This window comes from Pholcus phalangioides, unplaced genomic scaffold (assembly GCF_987345545.1).
Source record: "Pholcus phalangioides strain wild (caught in Gottingen) unplaced genomic scaffold, Ppha-v1.0 ptg000015l_1, whole genome shotgun sequence".
NCBI lineage: Eukaryota > Metazoa > Arthropoda > Arachnida > Araneae > Pholcidae > Pholcus > Pholcus phalangioides.
Window position 1 is genome coordinate 73,288,092 of NW_028301608.1, and position 23,043 is coordinate 73,311,134.

General features: G+C 42.4%; 1 protein-coding gene and 1 pseudogene across 2 annotated transcripts in view; one reads left to right on the plus strand and one right to left on the minus strand.

Moving 5' to 3' along the window:
• The window catches only part of Hpd (4-hydroxyphenylpyruvate dioxygenase), a 489,423-nt gene that overhangs the window by 212,175 nt on the left and 254,205 nt on the right, over window positions 1-23,043 (plus strand). The gene's annotated exons all lie outside the window — the stretch shown is intronic.
• LOC149076663 (uncharacterized) lies at window positions 14,297-16,109 on the minus strand (annotated as a pseudogene).

Consider the following 23,043-nt stretch of genomic DNA (forward strand, 5'->3'; position numbering starts at 1 on the left):
GGGTGCTAGATCGGGACTGTACGGAGGGTGATCAAGTTGTTCCCAGCGAAATGAGGCGATGAGATCTTTGGTTCGATTAGCCACGTGTGGGCGGAAATTGTCACGAAGCAAAACGATCCCCTTACTCAACATGCTACGCCTTTTGATTTGATTGTGCAACTTTCGATAATTTAAGCGTTCGGTCACAATTTCATCGAGAACACTTCTGGAAATTTGATGAAACTCATTAGATAATGACGAAATCATAAAGCGTCTGTTCTCCCTGAATTTTTCGTCAACTTTTTTCTTCAGTAATGACAGAAGGTCGCCCACTTCGTTCCTCATCATGAACATTTGTGCGGCTATCTTTAAAAGCTCTAACCCATTTCTGTACCATTCCATCGCTCATAATGTTTCCTCCATACACTTCACTGATCTCACGATAAATTTCAGTCGCTTTCACGCCTTTAGCACTAAGAAAACGAAGCACAGCGCGCAGGGGCGTAGCCAGAAATTTCGTTCGGGGGAACCACTTTCATTTCGGGCGGGGCACCAAAGTGATAGAACAATAGATTTGGCCATATTTTTCCCTTTTTTCGATCATTTTCTCACATTTTGGTGGGGGAAACCAGACCCCCAAGTCCTCCTCCCCTCGCTACGCCCTTGACAGCGCGTATTTCACAGTCGGAGGCATTCTTAATCTGCTCTGAGGCATTTTAAATACTCACAAACAAACTTAAACATGGTCGAATGTTTCCGTAATAGCGTCTGTGGTTTCCCAACAGATGTAGGTACACAACGCGTGCGTGCGGAATGCCGACCACAGCGCTGCAGCGGCAGAATTTCAAAACGGTACTTGATTAAAAAACACGCCTCGTATTAATACAAATACAAGGCCGGTAAATTTCTTCCATCCAATTGTTACGCTTTTCTTCCATAATGTTACGCTCTTACTGTAAACAAAATTACACACGCTACTAATGACTGTGAGTGGCATAGCAGTGGCCGCTACGTGGTAAGATGACCATTTCTGGACCTTTTATCCTTTCTCCGTTTGAAAACACACGCCAGAGAGGAACCTTTCCAAAAGCAAAAAGATACGAGTCATCATGTAGGCTCTCAGTTTTCCTGGCCAGGATCAACTTGACACGTAGGCCCGTAACTCGGGCACGGAGCCTCAAGTAAATGGAAGAAGGCAACTTCTATGTGATGTGGCACTATTGATTTTAGTGAGTGAGAGTGAAATTCGTAGTACATAGTTACCCTGGTAGCCCTTCCCCCCGAATATTACTTGGCTCATGTTACTGTTTGACGGTCCTGCATCTAGGTAAAATGAATACATGAACGAGCTTCGTCGATTTCGGCTCAGTGATGATTGTCCCATATACCCTTTGAGCCCCCCCCCTCCCATGATCACGTTAGAGGCTGAATTTCGAAAAAACCCTCTCAAAATATAGATAGCTCCAGCGATTTCGGCTCGCCCAATAATTACACACGTGATTCCTTGTGAAAAATTAATATAGAGAAGCGTTTTCCGTTTTTGAATCGCGCGGACGAATATTAAGTGAGTTATAAGGTTTTTGAAATTTTATGACGTGTCATTTTTCCAACGGTCAGTTATGTGCCAAACTTCGAACGAAAGTACATTTCTCCGCCAGCACCGGGTTGTCACTTCTTGAAAATTAACTGAAATATTCAATCACATTAGAAGCCAAGTTCGGCCTTCTCCTTTCACGATTGGCGCTTTTTCTCTTCATGTAGTGAATTATATATGGTCATATTACACTCATGTCCATAAATTAAGGATAATTCAGAATCACACGGAAATCGAAATCTAAAGTAAAAATTCCACCTGTAGAATTATCACACACATCTGCAAGAATGATATGCAAATTTCAGGAAGCCACCAGATGATGCCAATAGTACGTCACAATGACGAGAGTGTAAGAGTGGGGGGGGGGGGGTATATAAGGAATGGTGGCAAAGAAGTAAAATTGTTCACAAGAGTTCTGTAAGGCGCTCAGTGCCATAAGCGAATAGTTATGACACAGAGGACGCATGTGGATGATTTTTTACGTGGTAGAATTATCGGCCACCTGGAATGTGGGCGTACTCAGATGGAAGCATCCGAGGAACTTGGAATTGCCCAAAGTGCCATCTCTAGGCTTTGGCAACGATTCCAAGATAACGGAAATGTCAGTAGACGTTACAGTACAGGTTGCCCCCGAGTTACAACGCCTTAACACCAAACATGGCCCCCGCTCTGTCCCTTGCGGGATATAAGCGGATTACCTTGCGGCTGGGCCATGCTGGAAGAACTCTCCTGACATCCGGGCCCGGCGAACATCCCCCGACTCGCAAGCCACCGGGTCCGTCCCGCCGGGACCCCACTCCATCCCAAGCAGCTACACTCCGGGAAGCTCCCGGAAACCTCCGATGGTCAAGAAGGAGCACAGGTGGACCGCCCGCCAGATCTCCGACCCAGCAAAAACCGACCAGTTTCGGCCTTTATACGAAGCTGTGACATGTAAAAGAAAAAGTGGCGATTTTTCCACAAAAACTTTTTTCCGGCCATTTTACAGGATGTAAAAGAGTTGCGTGATTTACAGAAAATCACGCAACTCGTGGTAGCGTAAGTTGTGGTAGTGTAGTGACCTTGTGTTCTTTGAATAGTGAGCACTTATCATGACAAATATAAACAGAAATTTATTAATAAAAAAAAAAAAATTAAATAAGAACGTAAACATGAGACGACGATCCTACTCGATCGATTTTACACACACCTCTCCCCCTCTGTTTATTTTCGAATGTCCCCTTTTGTTTTTTCAATCTTCCGTCTCCTGAGGCTTTTCTTCTTCTTGCGCTCTCGAGCATTATACCATATTGTTACGTCAAGGTTCTCAACTGAGAGACGCGCTACAGAACACTACACCCCCCACGCAAGATTGGGTTTACCTATTAACACAAACTGAATTCTCTTGTTTGTTCTGTTCTTTGACGAATTTCAACGGCGCGGCTCGAAGTATCTCAGCAACGGCCCAGCATCAACTCTCTAGATGCCCTGGTCGTTATCACCTCGATGATCTCCACGTCGTCTATCACAAAGATTCGGAAGTAATCCGTTTGGAGTAGTTTCTTGAGCATCTTGCCGGTCGCCGCGTCCCTGCAATCTATGGTACACTCGCAGAACTTATGGGATCGGACGCCAACTCGTCGGACCGATTGGTATGAATCAGCACGTTCTCGTCGATGTTCAGAAATGACCGCAACACGTCGGACATCAACGTGATTAAACCCTCGTGTTTCATGTCGAAGCCCTTTATCAACAGCAGGACGAGGATGTCCCCGGTGACCTCGCGGAACCACGGATCCGTTCCTCCTCGGAAAACGTGAGGCAGATGCACGTACTGCACGAAACACTGAATGTGTCCCATCTCGTGGTGAATAGTGATGAAATCATCCTTGGTTCTGTCTACGAACCAGAAGTCCAATCCATCCGACAATTCGTGGGCAGACGCGTGGCAAACCATCTTCTTGCCTTTGGATTTGTCAAATATCGACAACTTCCAGAAGACCTTCGTCATCATCTTCAATCTCAGCGAAGTGAAAAACTCTTCAGTCGCCTTCACTTCCAGCACCATCATATTTTCCGCTTTTGATGCCGGAGCAACGCCCACCGATGGCTTCTCTGTAAATTGGTTCACGTGGTCCATAATGCTACCTCATTGCTGGGCCCACATGCCCTCTAAAATATGCGCCGGAACGGGTCCGCGTTCTTGAATCTTGTCGCTACCATAACAGTTCTTGCACTGGACATAAGCGTGGAGTTGCTTGTACGGTGGCTTCACCAAATTCCACAGCTTGGACACGGTGTCTACGGCCTCGTAAAGTAATCCATGTACGTTTGGTGGAATAATGCACTGTTCTTGAATTTTATCTGTTAGTGCAGCGAGAAATTCAACAGGTTTACAAAAATCTTCGTTATTTCCTATTTCCAACGAAGCACTGATATTCACAAGTGATGCTTCAACTCTTTCTCCAAATGCACTCGCTAAGAGGATCGTCTTTTCTTAGTTATTGGCTCCTGTATACAGTCAGAATGAATCACTGGAATTTAACAACCAGAATCCACTAAGCTTCTGATTTTTCTATCATCTATGCAAATATCAACATAACGTAAAGGGTTCAAATCCAGACTCTATTCACTGGAATTAAATAATTCCAATCGAATTTCTGCGATCAACACATTATCTTCCGATTTCTCTTTTGTGTTAGCCTTATATCTTCGGTCACAATCTCGAGCGAAATGGTTCAGTCCACAGATGTAACACTCCTTTGGGGGTTTTCTGATATTCGTGTTTTCGGTCTTGTTCTAGTCCCTATTGCTACGATATTTCCGAGTTGGTGGTTGATATGCTGTTCTTGTCGATGTTCCTCGTCCCTCTCCATAACTGAAGTGTTGTTGCTGCGACAATGACCTTTCTTCTTCGACGAAATCCTTCTGCCTCTTACCGATGTCTGCCCTGACGTTCTCGTAGTCGTCCAATTTATTAGCAAGGACGTCGGGTCGCTTGAATTGAGACCACTGGTCAATAAATTGATCTCGAATCTCTGACGGTACTTTCCGTTTTATCTGATCCGTAATGATCAAATCAGACAGTTCTTCAACCGTGGTAACCTCCAGGCCTCGGATCCATTCAGTGAAGACGTTTCTAAGTTCATAAGCAAAATCACACCACGTTGCTTCCGATCGTTTACTATGCTTCGTGAACAACTGTCCAAACCTCTCGGGAGTAAGCTTATATCTCTTAAGCAAAATGGATTTGACTTGGTCATTGTCATCTCTTGTCTCTTCATTTTCTCTTGCCGCTGTGGTGGTCGAGTGGTTATAGTGCCGGACTCGTGATGCGAGGATCCGGGTTCGAACCCCACAGTGGTGGTCGGCTGAAGTTGGTTTTCTGTGGTTCCCAACTTCAAGGCACAAATGGGAGCCGATCTCCCCGTTAAAAAGTCTCGCCACAGAGAGCAACAGTCCTACAACGGTAAATCATTCAACCATAACACTTCACTCATAGTTAGAAAAACTGGGGGCAGATGACAGCACTACACATAACAAGCATTACACAGAAACAAACTTTACTTCAGGTTGCAGGTTGCACTACACGTACACGCACATTCCCGCATGTACCGATTCGTTCGGGGTTCGTTGGGGGGTTCCGCGGGGGGGGGGCATGTGTGGTGTAGCAGGGCTCGGGGATCCATGATGTTCTTAAGTCAGCCACCTCGTTGGGCAATTTGCCTGTTGTTGCGTTGTATTTGTATTTGCATAATGACTTGCGCCACATCATAAGGTAATGGTCCAATCAGATATGAAACCCAATGTTCCCTTTTTATTTCGGCTCTTTTCGCTTGCCTTTCAAACAGCACCAGGTAGAGGCTGATCTCGTTGCTCTTCGGATCGAACTTTTGCAAAATGTTCTGTAGCTCTAGCCTTGGCTTTGCCATTGAGTTAATCGAGGATTCACCTGCCGCGCTGATGCGAATCATTTCATTTTCTAGTTGCATTTTTCTGAGTTCGAACTCCATTCGTCTCTCCTCACTAGCTTCCATCTCTTTCCGTTTTCTCTCCTCACTTGCTTCCATCTCTGTCCGTTTTCTCTCCTCGCTTGCTTCCATCTCTGTCCGTTTTCTCTCCTCAATTACGGTGTTCAAAAACTGTTCGATGAACTCTTTGTCATAGCATTCTGCCTCCGTTATTGCGGATTTAAGTTGAAATACTTTCATCTGCATAACATTTTCAAGCCCCATTTCCGCAGCGACTTGCTGTAAGTAATTAATTTATTAATAAAAAAAATAAAATAAGAGCATTAACATGAGACGACGATCCTACTCGATCGCTTTTTCCCACCCTCTCTCTCTCTGTTTATTTTCGAATGTCTCGTTTTGTTTTTGCAACCTCCGGTCTCCTGAGGCTTTTCTTCTTCTTATGCTCTCGAGCCTTATACCATATTGTTTTGTCAAGGTTCTCAACTGAGAGACGCGCTACAGAACACTACAGCTGGGTAACCAAGAGCAGACTTTTACAACAAGAGCCACCCAGACACAGCAAGCTGACGAAGAGCATGACTGGAATCATCCCGCTAGAGTCGACGTAATTACTCAAACTGGAGAATGTTACGAGAAATCGCAGAGGGATTGATTCTCTCAAAGAAAAGAAAACCAGCGAATTTCCTTATGAAAAAAAAAAAACACTCGCCGCACTTTTCCTTCGTTCTTCCAACACTCTTCAAGTGCTCTTCGCATCGTCTCCTCACGACATAAGTTCTCTTCGCATCGTCTCCTCACGACATAAGTTCTCTTCGCGTCGCCTTCTCACGACGAAAGCTTTTCCGTTAAATATTGTCCGATCTGTTGCTCACTATCCTACCGACTGCGCCAATGTAGTGACCTTGTGTTCTTTGAATAGTGAGCACTTATCATGACAAATATAAACAGAAATTTATTAATAAAAAAAAAAATTTTAAATAAGAACGTAAGCATGAGACGACGATCCTACTCGATCGATTTCACACACACCTCTCCCCCTCTGTTTATTTTCGAATGTCCCCTTTTGTTTTTTCAATCTTCCGTCTCCTGAGGCTTTTCTTCTTCTTGCGTTCTCAAGCCTTATACCATATTGTTACGTCAAGGTTCTCAACTGAGAGACGCGCTACAGAACACTACGGGTATTACTATATCAAAATAATTATAGGATTTACAATTGCATTATAATTTATAATATTATGATGAGGTAATAAATATTAGGGAGAGGAATGTTGCAGCTTGTTATAAAAATGTAATAATAGTAATGTGTTCTCTCTCAAGGAGGAAGTTCAAAGAGGGGCCCCCGGTTGCCCCAGGCTCGTTACCCGCCTGCATGATAAGTTATCTTAGTGTAAACCGCACCTTTTTAGGTCAATAGTTGATTTGTATTTAGTTTGATATTTATTCTTTGAAGTGCAGTCTTTGTGTGACGTCATTTTATACACGATAGGATAATGGAATTCAAAGAAATCCTTAAACAAGAGAAGTTTCTAAAAAAAAACATATTTCTGTAATTTTTCACGATTCACCGTAGTTTCATATTTTGCGGTGCAAATCCGTAGAAACTACGTAAATTCCATAGTTGGCAAGTATGCTTATAATTAGGGCTAGGATTTTCATGCCCTGAAAACTGATAAAAAATGCTCTATAAAAAATGACTATGCCCCGAAAGACCGAAAATTTGCTTTATGAAGTAAAAAATGATACAAAAATTTACCTTTTCTATTTACAGTAACATTAATTTTAGCAAAATAATATGAGAGTGAGGAATATTGAGATGCAATTAATTAATATTACACAACACTGTATATAAAACGACGTTTCATGTACAGTGCTGAAAGAAAATTTCGGATTCCAAGAATAATCGGATAATTGGAATTCTTTTAAATTGGATAAGGTTTTGTACATCCGTATTTGTATGTGACTAGCCGTGTATTGAGAGAGAAAAAAAAAGAAAATGTCAGATAGGTGTGTACCTCTGTAGTAGATAAACTCTTTCACAAAAACCTTTGTAAATAACACCCCCCCCCCCACAAGTATATACTGAATTCTTCTATTCATTGCCTTATCCATAAGTGTCTATACAACATGTATAGACAAAGAAAATGGAATTTTCTTATCAGTTGGTACGTGTGTTTGTTGTAAGCAGCGAAGAGATTATTATTATAGACACATTTTACAATATATTTTAATGTGCTGAGTTAAAAATCGCTTTACTCAGGTTTGGTGTGCTAGTTTTAAACCTTTTTGAGATCATGTCCCGGTGTACATATATATACTAGGGGGGGGGGAGCTCTGCCCCCTGCCGCCTTTGGCGGCCAACCTCCCTCCCCCCAAACGTCTCTTCACAACATATCTTGTTTATTTCGTCCAATTTCATCAGCGTGCTATGCAAAGGGACGTGTGAAAGCACCAGCTTACTGAAGAAGCGAATTTTGCAATAATAAAGCAACAAAAAATAAATGTGATTCATCATGTACCCCCAGAAAACTTGCCCCTGGGGTCCCCAGACTTCAATTCGTTGAATTTTAGTGGGGCCCCTGACAGGATTTATCTCAGGCTACCGATGTGTTCCAAATTTTACAATGTTAAACAACAGAAATCAATGAGATTCATCAAGGGACATCCAAAATGAAAACTGTAACTATGGGCCCCTGACTTGGAAGCTTGTCGGTCATCCCCCGCAGCGAGTGCCGTGAAGAATTTTCACTTGTATTCGCTTTACCAACGAATAAAATCCAGGGCCCCCAACCAATTACCTGGGGCACCAATTCGCATACTTTTAGTGGGGCCCCAGACTGGCTTTATCTCGGGCTTCCGCTGTTGCAATTCTACAACAGAAAAGAATGAGATTCATCCAGGGCCCCTAAAATGAAACCTGTAAATATGGGACACCCGACTTGGAAGCTTGTCGGTCATCCCCCGGTGCGCGAGCCATGAAAATTTTTTTATTTGTATTCGTTTTACCACCGAATAAAATCCAGGGCCCCCAACCAATTACCCGGGACACCAATTCGCATACACTTAGTGGGGCCCCAGACTGGCTTTATCTCGGGCTTCCGCTGTTGCAAATTCTACAACAGAAAAAAATGAGATTCATCCAGGGCCCCCAAAACGAAACCTGTAAACATTGGGCCCCGGACTTGGAAGCTTGTCGGTCATCCCCCGGTGCTAGTGCCATGACAAAAATTTTCATTTCACCAACGAATAAAATCCGGGCCCACCCACGCAACTAACCGTGACCGAATTCGAAAATTTTATAGGGCCCCAGACTGGATATATCTTTTGTTTCGGCTATCGCAAATTTTTCAATGTTAAAGCAGCAAGAAAACAATGAGATTCATCAAGGGCCCTTGGAAATGAAAACTTTTAACTTATACGTGCAATCCCCCCCCCCGGGTACCTTGTGTGTTGGGAGCACTGGTGTTATATGTATATTATACATACCTCCCGGCATGACCCCCCCCCCCAAGGTCAGGGCTGACAGGGGCCGGAACGATTCTTATCACTTTTTGATTTTTCACACTATAAATTAACCACAGAGAGGCCCCTGAAAATCTGGTTTGGGGGCTCGCCATCTAAATTCCAGCCAAGGGCCCTGCTGTAGGATGTGGAAGCCTCTCGGTACATGCACATAACATGGTCCTGATTGGTCCCAATATGTGCTAGAGTTAAATGAATACTTGACCCAAAATCGTAACCGACTTCCGTAACACAAAAGCGTAACAGATTTCCGTCACCCATTTCTGTAACATAAAATCGTCACTAATTTCGGTTGCTTAGAAACAGGCCCTTTTCGAGTTTGTGATTTTATATTATAGAATAGATATATACAAACCTCGTTAATGAGTCACTCTTGGGAGAGCAAAAATATGACGTAGTAAGCGGAGTGACTCGTTAAACGGAGTAAGCTAGTGCTGTGCCTATTCCTGCCTGAGGACAATTGCGACTTCCAAAAAGTGACCCGGTAAGCGGAGTGACGTGTTTACCGGGTGACGCACTAACAGGTGGAAACGTATAATAGTTTTCTTTGTTAATTTCGGTAATATGCGTGGAAGCATCAGATTCGTTTCATTGATTCATTTTCCACCAAATCTTTCCTATTCATTGAATATTAATTCAGTTCGCTGCCCATACACCAAGATGTTTTGCGTGTGTGTGTTTCTTCTTGAACGTTTTCACCGAGTCACAATTTTTTTTCGATAGCTAACGAATGTATGCCTGGACGAACAATCCGTTGTCAAGGCAGATAAGTGAGAGGACTAACTCTCGTGGGCACGACCTCCCACGCCCTCAATCCCACACACACAAACAATGGATGCGTACTCATATAGCATTCTCCGAAGGTTCATCGCGACTCACAAAGGCATAGTGGCGAGCTCGAGTGCTTATTTATGCACTTTCAGGTGGTTGTACAAAAATCAAAGTACTGTATCAACAAAATTAGTGATGGACATTTTTTTTTTGTCACTCGCAATTCCCTTGCCCCACTCATGGTTCATCGGTGGCTCCCCGGGATATTTTAGTAGGTAATGTGCATTCATAAAAGAATCACTTCGAAGCATTAATAGGGTGATATTTACCGATACTTTCATCTTGTTGCGACGCACACTTTGAGGAGCACTGCCACAAAGGCCATTGCATATCATATATCATATTGATTTTTTTGTTTCTGTTTATGGATTTGAATTTCTCCATACAAATAAAAAATACATATATTTCACTTCATTATCGAAAATAATGATTTGAATGGGAAAAAAAGAATAGTTTGCTACATATTATAATCTTCATTTAAACTTCAGTAACATGTATTGTAATTTCTTGTCGATATTCAATTCAATTGACGTGATTTCTGGTGAAGAAACCACTTTAATGTGTAAGTGCAGTCTCTAGAAAGATGACCAGAAAGAAAAAAAAAGCTTTCGTTCGATCATTTTGATAATTTTTGTCGCACCACGGTCATTTTCTGCACACGAGGGCTAATTAGACCGGGACCTACAATTTATTGCCGATTCCGAACGGCAGGCTTGTTTTTCATACTCATCGAGAGGTTGGTGCGCTAACACCTCGATGGGGGACTCCCTGCGGTAGCAATTTTTACTGCGGTCAAGTCGCCGTTTTTTGTTGTACCCCTGTGTCAGGAAAGTTTTCTGACAAGGACGAACTGGGTATCGAACTCGCGACACCTCTAAACATCCTTTGGTACTTTAGGCGAGCATCTTATCGACCGGGCTACCGCGCCCAAAAGTTTTCGTATAAACACTGCAACCGACACACAGATGCTTCGTATCAGCCTACTGAGATAGAAAAATTGAATAAAACCCAATTATATGAAAAATCAACTTAACTTCTGAATGTATCTCCCCCCCCCCCCATCCTGAAGCAAGGCCCTAGGCACGATCGCCTTAAGAGCATCGTGGGCCCTCTACGTGTTTACTTTTGAAAACTTTAACCTGATTTTATTTTTGCCCCCCCCCCGTCTGCACTCCAGGCCTCTGGGCCGTGACTGGTTGGGCTCGTGGTTTAAGACAGCATGCGCTCGGGGGCCCCTTTCAAAGTGATTTATGGCATGGAAAAAACTGATGAGAATCATAAGGGACCCCAAGGTTGGACACTAATCCATATTCTGGGGGGTAAAAATTTTCATAAAAGTTCATTAGAATCATCGAAGCTATAGTACTAAAAAACATTGCCGGATAGGCCGTGAGACCTAGAATTGGCTGCTGATTTTAGCTAAAAATTCTCTGTAAAAGTTAAATGTGACACCACTCTATTACGGAAAATTATAGCTATTGTTTATACATTTTTGTATACGAATTCGTATCAGATGTATCCATAGTGATACGTAATTTAATTATTTTTAATCGAATGTATGTGAATATCAAAGTATAGCAGATTTTGATATTGCTGTAATTTTTATAATCACTATAAATGGAAATAATTTTGTGTGAAGTCAAAGAAACAGATGGAAAGAAGAATTTTCACTGACGGAAAACTTATTCCCTGAATTTCATGGACCTTTTACACTCAGTAAGGCTATTATCGTCAACTTACAAAAGACCTATTCATACCTTTGGCCTTATTGTTGCGGTGGGAGTGAAATCCGGTGAAAATCCGGCACCCTACTGTTGACAACTGGAGAAAGACATCGTCTTACCTCAAGAGGCCCTGCCGTTTTTCAAAGGATTTTGGTAAAATCGTGTGCCCGATTCAGAAGATTTTCTTTGAATATGCGTAACTGTCGAAGGGTTAATCGAACTCATCCCCGAAGAACAGATGAACATACGACTCGATAGAAATGGAGCTGATATGTGTTCAAATGATGATGAGACAATGGTGATAGTGCAAACTCCACAATCTATGATTACAAAGACCAATCTTCGCGCTCCAAATTCTTCAGGACACCATTAGAGGAAGGAGACATGAAAGATTTTATTTCTCCCTGTAGAGAAACCAAAAATTCAAAAAACTTTTCTCAAAAGAAAAGGGAGGCTATATATCGCAGCCCTAGTCCTTTTCTTAAGGATAATTCGTCACATGGAAAAAGACTAAGGTCGAACAAAAACAGGATGTCTCCAAAAACAGGAACACAGAAGATAAGGAATCCTCGGAAGCAAATGAGGTATCACCTAGCTCAGCTGGCAGAACGATTTATGGATGTACTGACAAATCCTGCAACACCAAAACGAACGCTCAAGTGCTTCCTATTAACACATGTAAAACTTTCAATGCAGATGGCATCATCAAGGACTTTTACTTCAGATCTTAAACTACACTTCGGGAGTAGGTAAGAACTTTAAATATGGGATACTGGCGACGCACCGGAAAAAGGGCTTGACACACTATCGCTATGGCTGGTGTAGTGACCTTATGTTCTTTGAATAGTGAGCACTCATGATGACAAGCATAAACAGAAATTTATTAATAAAAAAAATAAATGACATGAATGTCGCTCTCCACTTGTTAATACAAGATATACGGAAGACTGGATGTTGTGAAGATATTTAGTATTTGAGATGTTAATTTTTTAAGGAAAATTTTTTTTTAATTTTCCTTAAAAAATTAACATCTCAAATACTAAATATCTTCACAACATCCAGTCTTCCGTATATCTTGTATTAACAAGTGGAGAGCGACATTCATGTCATATATATAGCCCTCTGGTGGCTCGTCGTCCATGAGCTATTAGCTGATCGGTTTCACCGTCCATTGCACGGTTCCGTTCGGCATATATACGCTCTAGCGAAGGAAAATCTCTATCTCCTCTGTAGCTTAGTGGTCAGAGCACTCGTCCGGCAATCGAGGGACCCGGGTTCGACTCCCGGTAGAGGCAGAGATGAGTTTTTTCCTTCCTTAAAAAATTAACATCTCAAATACTAAATATCTTCACAACATCCAGTCTTCCGTATATCTTGTAAAAAAAATAAAATAAGAACATTAACATGAGACGACGATCCTACTCGATCGCTTTTTCCCACCCTCTCTCTCCCTGTTTATTTCCGAATGTCTCGTTTTTTTTTTCAACCTCCGGTCTCCTGAGGCTTTTCTTCTTCTTATGCTCTCGAGCCTTATACCATATTGTTTTGCCAAGGTTCTCAACTGAGAGACGCGCTACAGAACACTACACCCCCCACGCAAGATTGGGTTTACCTACAAACACAAACTGAATTCTCTTGTTTGTTCTGTTCTTTGACGAATTCCAACAGCGCGGCTCGAAGTATCTCAGCAACGGTCCAGCATCAACTCTCTAGCTGCCCTGGTCATTATCACCTCGATGATCTCCACGCCGACTATCACAAAGATTCGGAAGTAATCCGTTTGGAGGAGTTTCTTGAGCATCTTGCCGGTCGCCGCGTCTCTGCAATCTACGGTAGACTCGCAGAAATTCTCGGACGCCAACTCGTCGGACCGATTGGTATGAATCAGCACTTTCACGTCGATGTTCAGGAACGACCGCAACACGTCGGACATCAACGTGATTAAACCCTCGTGTTTCATGTAGAAGCCCTTTATCAACAGCAGGATGAGGATGTCCCCGGTGGCCTCGTGGAAACCAGGATTCGTTCCGCCCCGGAAAACGTGTGGCAGATGCTCGTACTGCATGAAAAACTGAATGTGTCCCATCTCATGGTGAATAGTGGTTCTGTGTGCGAACATTTTGATCCAGAAGTCCAATCCATTGGACAATTCGTGGACAAACGCGTGGTAAACTATCTTCTTGCCATTGGATCTGTCGAATATAGACGTCTTCCAAAAGACCTTCGTCTTCGGCTTCAATCTCAGTGAAGTGAAAAACTCTTCAGCCGTCTTCACATACAGCACCGTTATATTTTCCGCTTTTGATGCCGGAGGGACGTCCACCGATGGCTTCTCGGTCAATTGCTTCACGTGGTCCATATTGCTACCCCATTGCTGGGTCCACATGTCCTCTAAAATATACGCCGGTACGGGTCCGCATTCTTGAATCTTGTCGCTACCATAACACTTCCTGGTCGTGCACTGGACATAAACGGGGAGTTGCTTCTACGGCGGTTTCACCTGATTCCACAGCTTAGATATGGCGTCTTCGAGTATGTCACATTCGTAGCTATCCCGAAACATGGATATGGTGTTTTCAAAGTCATTAAGCTTCGCGGTTTCGTTGCTGAGCTTCTCAAATTCCCAGAAATGTTTCCTGACGGGTTTACCAGTGACGCTTCTCCAAGATGTCCACAAGTTTGCCATTTCGTCATAATCACGAGCTCCCACTATGATCCTTCTTAGATTTGCTTCGGCTCTTGGTTGTATTGAGATGGTGAGTTTCTCCAACCTTCTCGCGTTTGATTACGCAGATTTTGGTGGTGTCGAAATGCGCAGTCAGGTCATCCACCAGCTCAGTCTGTCTTTTGTATTTGTCCTCGGGTAGATATGGCATCTTGTCCTCTTCAATATCCACACTCACGCCCTCCTCCCTTCGCTCTGTCGCAGGAGGCTTGTGATATTCCCTTATAGTGAGGAAGGACAATCGCCCTTCTTCGGTGTCTGTGGCCTCGCAAAGTAGTCCATGTACGTTTGGTGGAATAATGCATTGTTCTCGAATTTTATCTGCTACTGCAGCGAGAATTTCAACAGGTTTACAAAAATCTTCGTTATTTCCTATTTCCATCGAAGCACTGATATTCACAAGGGATGCTTCAATTCTTTCTCCAAATGCACTCGCTAAGATGATTTTCCCTTTCTTAGTTATTGGTCCCTGTATACAGTCAGAATGAATCACTGGGATTTGACAACCAGAATCCACTAAGCTTCTGATTTTTCTATCATCTACGCAAATGTCAGCATAACGTAAAGGGTTCAAATCCAGACTCGATTCACTGGAATTAAATAATTCCGATCGAATTTCTGCGATCAACACATTATCTTCCGATTTCTCTTTTGTGTTAGCCTTATATCTTCGGTCACAATCTCGAGCGAAATGGTTCTGTCCACAGATGTAACACTCCTTTGGGGTTTTTCTGATAATTGTGTTTTCGGTTTTGTTCCAGTCCTTATTGCTATGATATTTCCGAGTTGGTGGTTGATATGCTGTTCTTGTCGATGTTCCTCGTCCCTCTCTATAACTGAAGTGTTGTTGCTGTAACAATGACTTTTCTTCTCCGTAAAAAGCTTTCTTATCCCCGCCGATGTCTGCCCTGACGTTCTCATAGTCATCCAACTTATTAGCAAGGATGTCGGGTCGCTTGAATTGAGACCACTCGTCAATAAAATGATCTCGAATCTCTGACGGTACTTTGCGTTTTATCTGATCCGTAATAATCAAATCAGACAGTTCTTCAACCGTGGTAATCTCCAGGCCTCGGATCCATTCAGTGAAGAAGTTTCTGAGTTCATAAGCAAAATCACACCACGTTGCTTCCGATCGTTTACTGTGCTTCGTGAACATCTGTCGAAACCTCTCGGGAGTAAGCTTATATCTCTTAAGCAAAATGGATTTGACTTAGTCATAGTCATCTGTTGTCTCTTCATTTTCTCTAGCAATGACTTACGCCACATCATAAGGTAATGGTCCAATCAGATATGAAACCCAAAGTTCCCTTTTTATTTCGGCTCTTTTCGCTTGCCTTTCAAACAGCACCAGGTAGAGGCTATTCTCGTTGCTCTTCGGATCGAACTTTTGCAAAATGTTCTGTAGCTCTAGCCTTGGCTTTGCCATTGAGTTAATCGAGGATTCACCTGCCGCGCTGATGCGAATCCTTTCATTTTCTAGTTGCATTTTTCTGAGTTCGAACTCCATTCGTCTCTCCTCACTAGCTTCCATCTCTTTCCGTTTTCTCTCCTCACTTGCTTCCATGTCTGTCCGTTTTCTCTCCTCGCTTGCTTCCATCTTTCCATCTCTGTCCGTTTTCTCTCCTCAATTACGGTGTTCAAAAACTGTTCGGTGAACTCTTTGTCATAGCATTCTGCCTCCGTTATTGCGGATTTGAGTTGAAATACTTTCATCTGCATAACATTTTCAAGCCCCATTTCCGCAGCGACTTGCTGTAAGTCCTCTTTTTTGCCTCTGGCTAAGAAAGCCATGATTCTCTCAAAGAAAAGAAAACCCACGAAATTTCTTATGAAAAGAAACACTCACCGCACTTTTCCTTCGTTCTTCCAACACTCTTCAAGTGCTCTTCGTATCGTCTCCTCACGACAAAAGTTCTCTTCGCGTCGCCTTCTCACAACGAAAGTTTTTCCGTTAAATATTGTCCGATCTATTGCTCACTATAGTACCGACTGCGCCAATGTAGTGACCTTATGTTCTTTGAATAGTGAGCACTCATGATGACAAGCATAAACAGAAATTTATTAATAAAAAAAATAAAATAAGAGCATTAACATGAGACGACGATCCTACTCGATCGCTTTTTCCCACCCTCTCTCTCTCTGTTTATTTTCGAATGGCTCGTTTTGTTTTTGCAACCTCCGGTCTCCTGAGGGTTTTCTTCTTCTTATGCTCTCGAGCCTTATACCATATTGTTTTGTCAAGGTTCTCAACTGAGAGACGCGCTACAGAACACTACAGCTGGGTAACCAAGAGAAGACTTTTACAACAAGAGCCACCCAGACACAGCAAGCTGACGAAGAGCATGACTGGAATCATCCCGCTAGAGTTGACGTAATTACTCAAACTGGAGAATGTTACGAGAAATCGCAGAGGGAGATCGAAGAAGAAATCTTTGGCATCAACAAGAACAATGAACTCACAGACAGTAAGGAAAAGCCCCAATCACGGAAGTGGATGAATAACAAGAGAAAAAAGTGGAAATGTAAAGACGGCTCAACGAATAAACAAATCAACTATCGACACGCCACTGAGAACAATGTACCAATGCATATCACGCTTAAGACAGCTCCCAATAACCACACACCAACCTCAATACAAGCAACGGCCCAACGAAGGGATACAGAGGATAAGTGATACTAGTTCACATGCTCCCATTGAAGAAGCTGACTACACGAGAGAAATTATGGATGAGAAGACTCGACCACATAGAAGTAATACACAGCAAAGGCTGTATAACATTTCTGTGCAACAAACATCATCAAACACAAAGAGAAATTTGATTTGAAAAACCATGGCAAAGATACAAAAGATGATCATGAGCTAATGAAACCCAAGTGGTAAAACCTTCCCTCTGCTACTGTATAGGAATAAAATTATGAAAAATCTATAAGCCACTATTAGTATAACTTCCCTTCATATTTTCAACAGCAGAATCAGTAACATCAGGAATATTAAAGGTGGAACTGCAATAGACTGTTAGATTATTTAAACCAGAACGATCGCCTGGAACTTAAGTGGATTTCAAATGACAAAATCCTCAGGCAACTTTATTTTGTCGTAATTCCAGATGATCATCTGCCATGGCCCAATTCAGTGAAACAGGGTCGAAGAGCGACACAAGAAAAAGGATCCTTTGAGAGGCAAGAATGCCAAACCAGCAGGAAACAACCAAGAATTTCAAACTTCGTTGTTCAAAAAAAAAGTTCGAAAAAATCAAAAATCCAATGTCAAGGACGTCTGGCCAGAGAGCTTTTGTTGTTTATGTTTGCCGGCCGCATCTTTGTGCATGTCCCTGCTCTCGTCCGAATCCCGTATTATCTTACCTTCGTTTATATTTGTAAATAAATAATTGTTTTATTGTTTAATCTATTGCTTCGGATAATATAGTTGTACATCAAAGCCAGCTCCCATAGCTATATATTCGTGACCCGTTTTCTCGAACCCGCCCGATATGGCAACAGATTCTACTGATGGATCCACCACGCAAGGCCTGCAAACAGACAGCGTGGCAATCAAGCCACCCCCTTTCTGGTGTGACACGCCAGCGTTATGGTTCGTGCACGTGGAAGCTCAGTTCAAAACGGCAAGAGTGACCAGTGAAGAAACTAAGTACAACATCGTGGTCGGCGCCATGGACCAACGACTCCTCAACGTGGTCAGTGATATCGTCATGTCTCGGCCTAATGATCGTCCACATGCTGCGCTGAAAGAGGTTCTCACATCAAGAATGTCCGAATCAGAGAGCACCCAAATCAAGAAATTACTCTCCGGCTTAGATTTGGGCGATCGTCGACCATCACAATTGCTCAGGGAGATGAGAAACCTCGCGGCAAAAAAGGTAAGCGACGACATTCTCAAATCTCTATGGCTGAAACTCTTGCCACAGCATGCACAAGCAATTTTGTCGGTGAGCTCGGAATCGTTGTCAAAATTAGCCGACATGGCCAATAAAATTCTCGAAACTTGTGATTACGTGAATCTGAATATCATGGCGATCGCGAAACCAGAAAATGATGCGTCTCAGTCATCACATGAAATATGCCTCACATCTCTTTCATCTCAGATCGCAAAATTAACTAATGAGGTGCAAGAACTAAAACGAGCTAGAAGTCGACAACGCTCGACCAGTTGATCGCGATTTCAACGAAGCAGTAGCAGAGATGTGACCCATTGCGGAAAGGACATTTGCTAGTACCATAGGCGCTACGGAGATGATGCCCGGAGATGTACAAAGCCCTGTGAATATATCAGCTCATCTAATCAGGAAAACGACCCGGGGCATCACTGATGACGACGTGTGATGCCAGCCAAGTCTCCAGTCGTCTTTTTCTATTTGATCGCTCTTGTAATAGACATTTCTTGGTCGACACAGGAGCGGATATTTCCGTGATACCAGTAACTGCAAATCGACGACCCTATCCAGACAAAAATGTTTCCTTGTATGCTGCAAACTGTACCAAAGTTCAAACTTTCGTCACCGAACGTCTATACCTCGATCTTGGTTTAAGACGAAGATTTCTCTGGACTTTCATCGTGGCAGACGTGTCTAAGCCAATACTCGGCGTGGACTTTCTCAAGGAATTCGGCTTACTCGTAGACATCAAACGGCGACGCCTCGTCGATCCTGTCACTTCACTTAGCTCATCAGCCAGAGTCGTCACTGGTCCTTCTTGTGCATTGACGACTGTTTCTCATGACATCAGGGACGACCGCATTTTGCTAGCTGAATTTTCCTGTTTGACTCATAAATCATCCATTCTGAGAACTGTACCTCATCGTATCGAGCATCACATTGTCACAAAAAGCCCGCCCGTTGTTGCCAAAACACGTCGCTTGGCTCCAGACAAGTTGCAAATTGCTAAAAAGGAATTCGACTATATGCTTCAACAAGGCATATGCAGACCCTCTCAGAGCTCATGGGCCAGTCATTTACACCTGGTGCCAAAGAAGACTGGTGGTTGGAGACCATGTGGTGATTACAGAGATATCCACGCCATCACTCAACCGGATCGATACCCGATTCCAAATCTGCAAGACTTTTCATCAAACTTGCACGGTTGCACGATCTTCTCCACAATCGACTTGGTTCGTGCATATCATCACATACCAGTTGCACCAGAGGACATTGAAAAAACTGCCATCACAACACCATTCGGCTCATTCGAATTCACCAGAATGACATTCGGCCTACGAAATGCGGCCCAGACCTTCCAACGTTTTCTCCATTGTGTGCTCAGAGGTTTAGACTTCTATTTCGTATACATTGATGACCTCTTGATTACTTCAAAAAGTGTAGACGAGCATCACATCCATTTACGACAAGTTTTCGAGACTCAAAGATGCTAGTCTTGTAATCAATCTCGGAAAATGCTCTTTCGCTCAGCCTGAAATCACCTATCTTGGTCATCACATCACTGCTGAAGGTATCCATCCAACATCCGAACGAATCAATGTCATCCAAGTGTACAAGAGACCAGAGACAGTAAAAGATCTACGAAAATATCTTGGAATAATAAATTTTTACCGGCGATTTATTCTCAGTGCTGCGAAAACTCAAGCTATTCTCAATGACTACCTCAAGGGCAGCAAGAAAAACGACAAATCTCCAATCGAGTGGTCTGAAGAAGCTATTTCAGCATTCAAATCAACCTGGCAACAGCTTATTGATGTCACTATTCTGGCTCATCCGTCCCCTGATGCGGAACTTGCTGTAATGGTCGATGCATCCGATATGGCTGTTGGAGGAGTGGTTCAGGAAAAAGTCAAGAATGATTGGCAACCGCTAGTCTTCTTCTCTCAACGACTGACTCTAACTCAGACTCGTTACAGCACGTACGACCGAGAACTTCTCGCTGCGTATTCAACAATAAAGCATTTCCGTTACTTCCTTGAAGGCAGAAAATTCACACTTTACACTGATCATCAGTTAAATCACTATGGAAAACACAAAAAAATGCAAAAATTAAACATCTGTGGTAAGCACAATGCACGTCACAGTCCGAGAGAAGGAAAAAAATGTGAATACATTTTTACAATTTCAGCGTAGCATTAGATTTGGGGTGTTGATGCTGATTTGGTCATCAATCTAGTCACCATGATGAAGACAGGGATGTCTTCACTACTCTCATCAGATTCAAAGAGATCTTCATTTTTGCTGTGCAGTAACGACAGATTTTCCTCTAGAAAGTTGATAACCTTAATGATGTCAGTCCAGTTTTTAGTTTTTATTACTTGACGTTTCCAGACGTGGAAATGTTCTGGATTAATCGGGGGCTGATGGTAGGATGCAGTGCTAGGACACGACCATTTATAGTGAGGAAATGTTCCGATTTCCCCACAAGCACATAATTTATTTTTAGATATTTTAAATCTCTTTAGGTAATAAGGAACAGGGCCGTGCTCTTGAAGATTTTGGTCTTATTTATGATTTGGAAGACCTTTCTGCCCCGTTGTTCACCATCAATCCATCTGGACTGCTAAGTTTCTTTCGCTACACAAAGTATCTTGTGTTTGGCATGAGACCAGGGAGGAAAAACATCAGAGTTCATATTTTCTGATGAAGTAGCTGTTTGTGCATGTGCGTCTGCTAATTCATTCCCTTGATTACCCACATGGGCCCTGGTCCATGAAATGAAAGTGTTGGGCTTGTCAATTAGATTTGCTCTGATTTGTCGTACAAGTTGGGTGGGGGAAAAATTATTTCTAAGCCCGAGAATACTAGAAAGACTGTCGGATATAATCTGAATAGGTTCGTTCTTATGCAGTATATGGAGAATGGCCTAATGAATAGCATACAATTCTGCCTGGAAAACAGAGTTGAAGTCTTGGAGCCTTTGTGACCATTCGTGTATGATGACGTTGTTGCGAAAGACGACAAAAGCCGAAACAACTCCATTAGAAGTTTTCGAGCCATCGGTATATATTTTGATGGCAGTTGGAATGTCTTTTTCTTCAGTGATGAGCTGATTATCTTGAAGATCTATGGCTGGATGATGAGGCCATGAGAATATTTTTTCTCCGTATGCAGATGCTAGTAGACTGAAATCGTTACAAATACAAATACAACGCCACAACAGGCAAATTGCCCAACGAGGTGGCTGACTTAAGAACATCATGGATCCCCGAGCCATTTTTTGGAGGCCCTACCTACTACTGCTACACCACAAATGCACCCCCCCCCCCGCGGAACCCCCCAACGAATCAGTACATGCGGGAATGTGAGTGTACGTGTAGTGGAGTTACATATGACATTGTGTCTTAATAGAAGGAGTCAGCTTCTTTTCGATATAACTTCTATTTGAAGGTCCAAAGGTAAATTTCCAGTGGAAAGTTGTAACACATTAGTTGGCGTAGTATTATATGCACCTGTTACAAAAAGTAAGTATTGCCTTTGAGCTGTCAGCATCTTGCGTTTCATTCTGCAGCTGGGGTTCGCAAACCAAATACTCGATTCATAGGATAATTGGGGGATGATGATGGTTCGATGATAGATATTTCTGAATAGCCTGTTCATACCCCACTTGCTGCCCCCAATCCTATAGAAAGACTGGAGTGTTTTATGAGCTTTAAGTACTTGTTGGTCAATGTGGTAGATCCAGTTAAATTTTTCGTCAAAATTGATTCCCAGATATTTAAAGTTCCGTGTTCTTTTGATGTGTTGGTTATCATGTTGGATTTTCAAGCGTCCTTTCTTTCTATAAGGCCAGAAATATGCAATCTTGTTGGTTTGAAGTTGCAGGTGATTAATTTCAAGTCATTCTTCTATTTCTTTTAGACATCGGGCGGCGGTGTCATTGATGGATTTTGATGTGTTGCTTGATACTATAAGAATGATATCATCAGCATATGCTTGTAGACATACATCGTCTGGCCATTGATGTTTGAGAGGCGTTAATAATAACATTCCAAAAAAAAGGACCACTACAGGAGCACTGAGGGCATCCCTGTTTCTGTGTCTTTGTTGCAGGCCCTCTATCTGTCATGATAGATATACTTCTTTTTTTTTAAATACTTAAAGTGCTTTTAAGTAAATTATCAGGTATTGTTGAAATTGACGATAGCCTATTATATATGAGCTCATGACGAAGATTATCGAATGCTGACTTGATATCGAGAAGGATCACAGCAGAGAAATCACTCTTTTCTCTTTGTCGTTTCAATTCTTACATCATGTTGTCTATTGCTTTTTCTGTCGATTTCCCTTTTCTGATTCCCCTTAAATCCAAACTGTAGCGAATGGAACCAATTCTGTTTGTTTAAGAAATAATCCATTCTATTTATGAGTATACGTTCAAATATCTTCCCAACATTCGATAATAATGTTATGGGTCTGTAAGAGTCAAGGTCTTCGGGCTTCCTCCCTTGTTTCAGGAATAATAATAGCATGCCATTTTTGAAATGTTCCGGAAAGGTTCCAATGTCCAGGCATTTATTGAACAAGATATGGCATAGAGAAGGGAACGTACAATGAAGTTTTTTGATAGTTCTGTTACAAATTCCATCCATACCTGGTGCCTTTCTATTGTTTAACTTGTTAATGATTCTTGTTATCTCCATGTGTGTGATAGTCTTATCTCTTGTGTGCAGTGGAATGTCACGAGATAGGAGATCGGTGTTCTGAATCGGATCTGGATAAATAAGATTTAATTGACGTCCAGCTGCTTGCACAATATCTA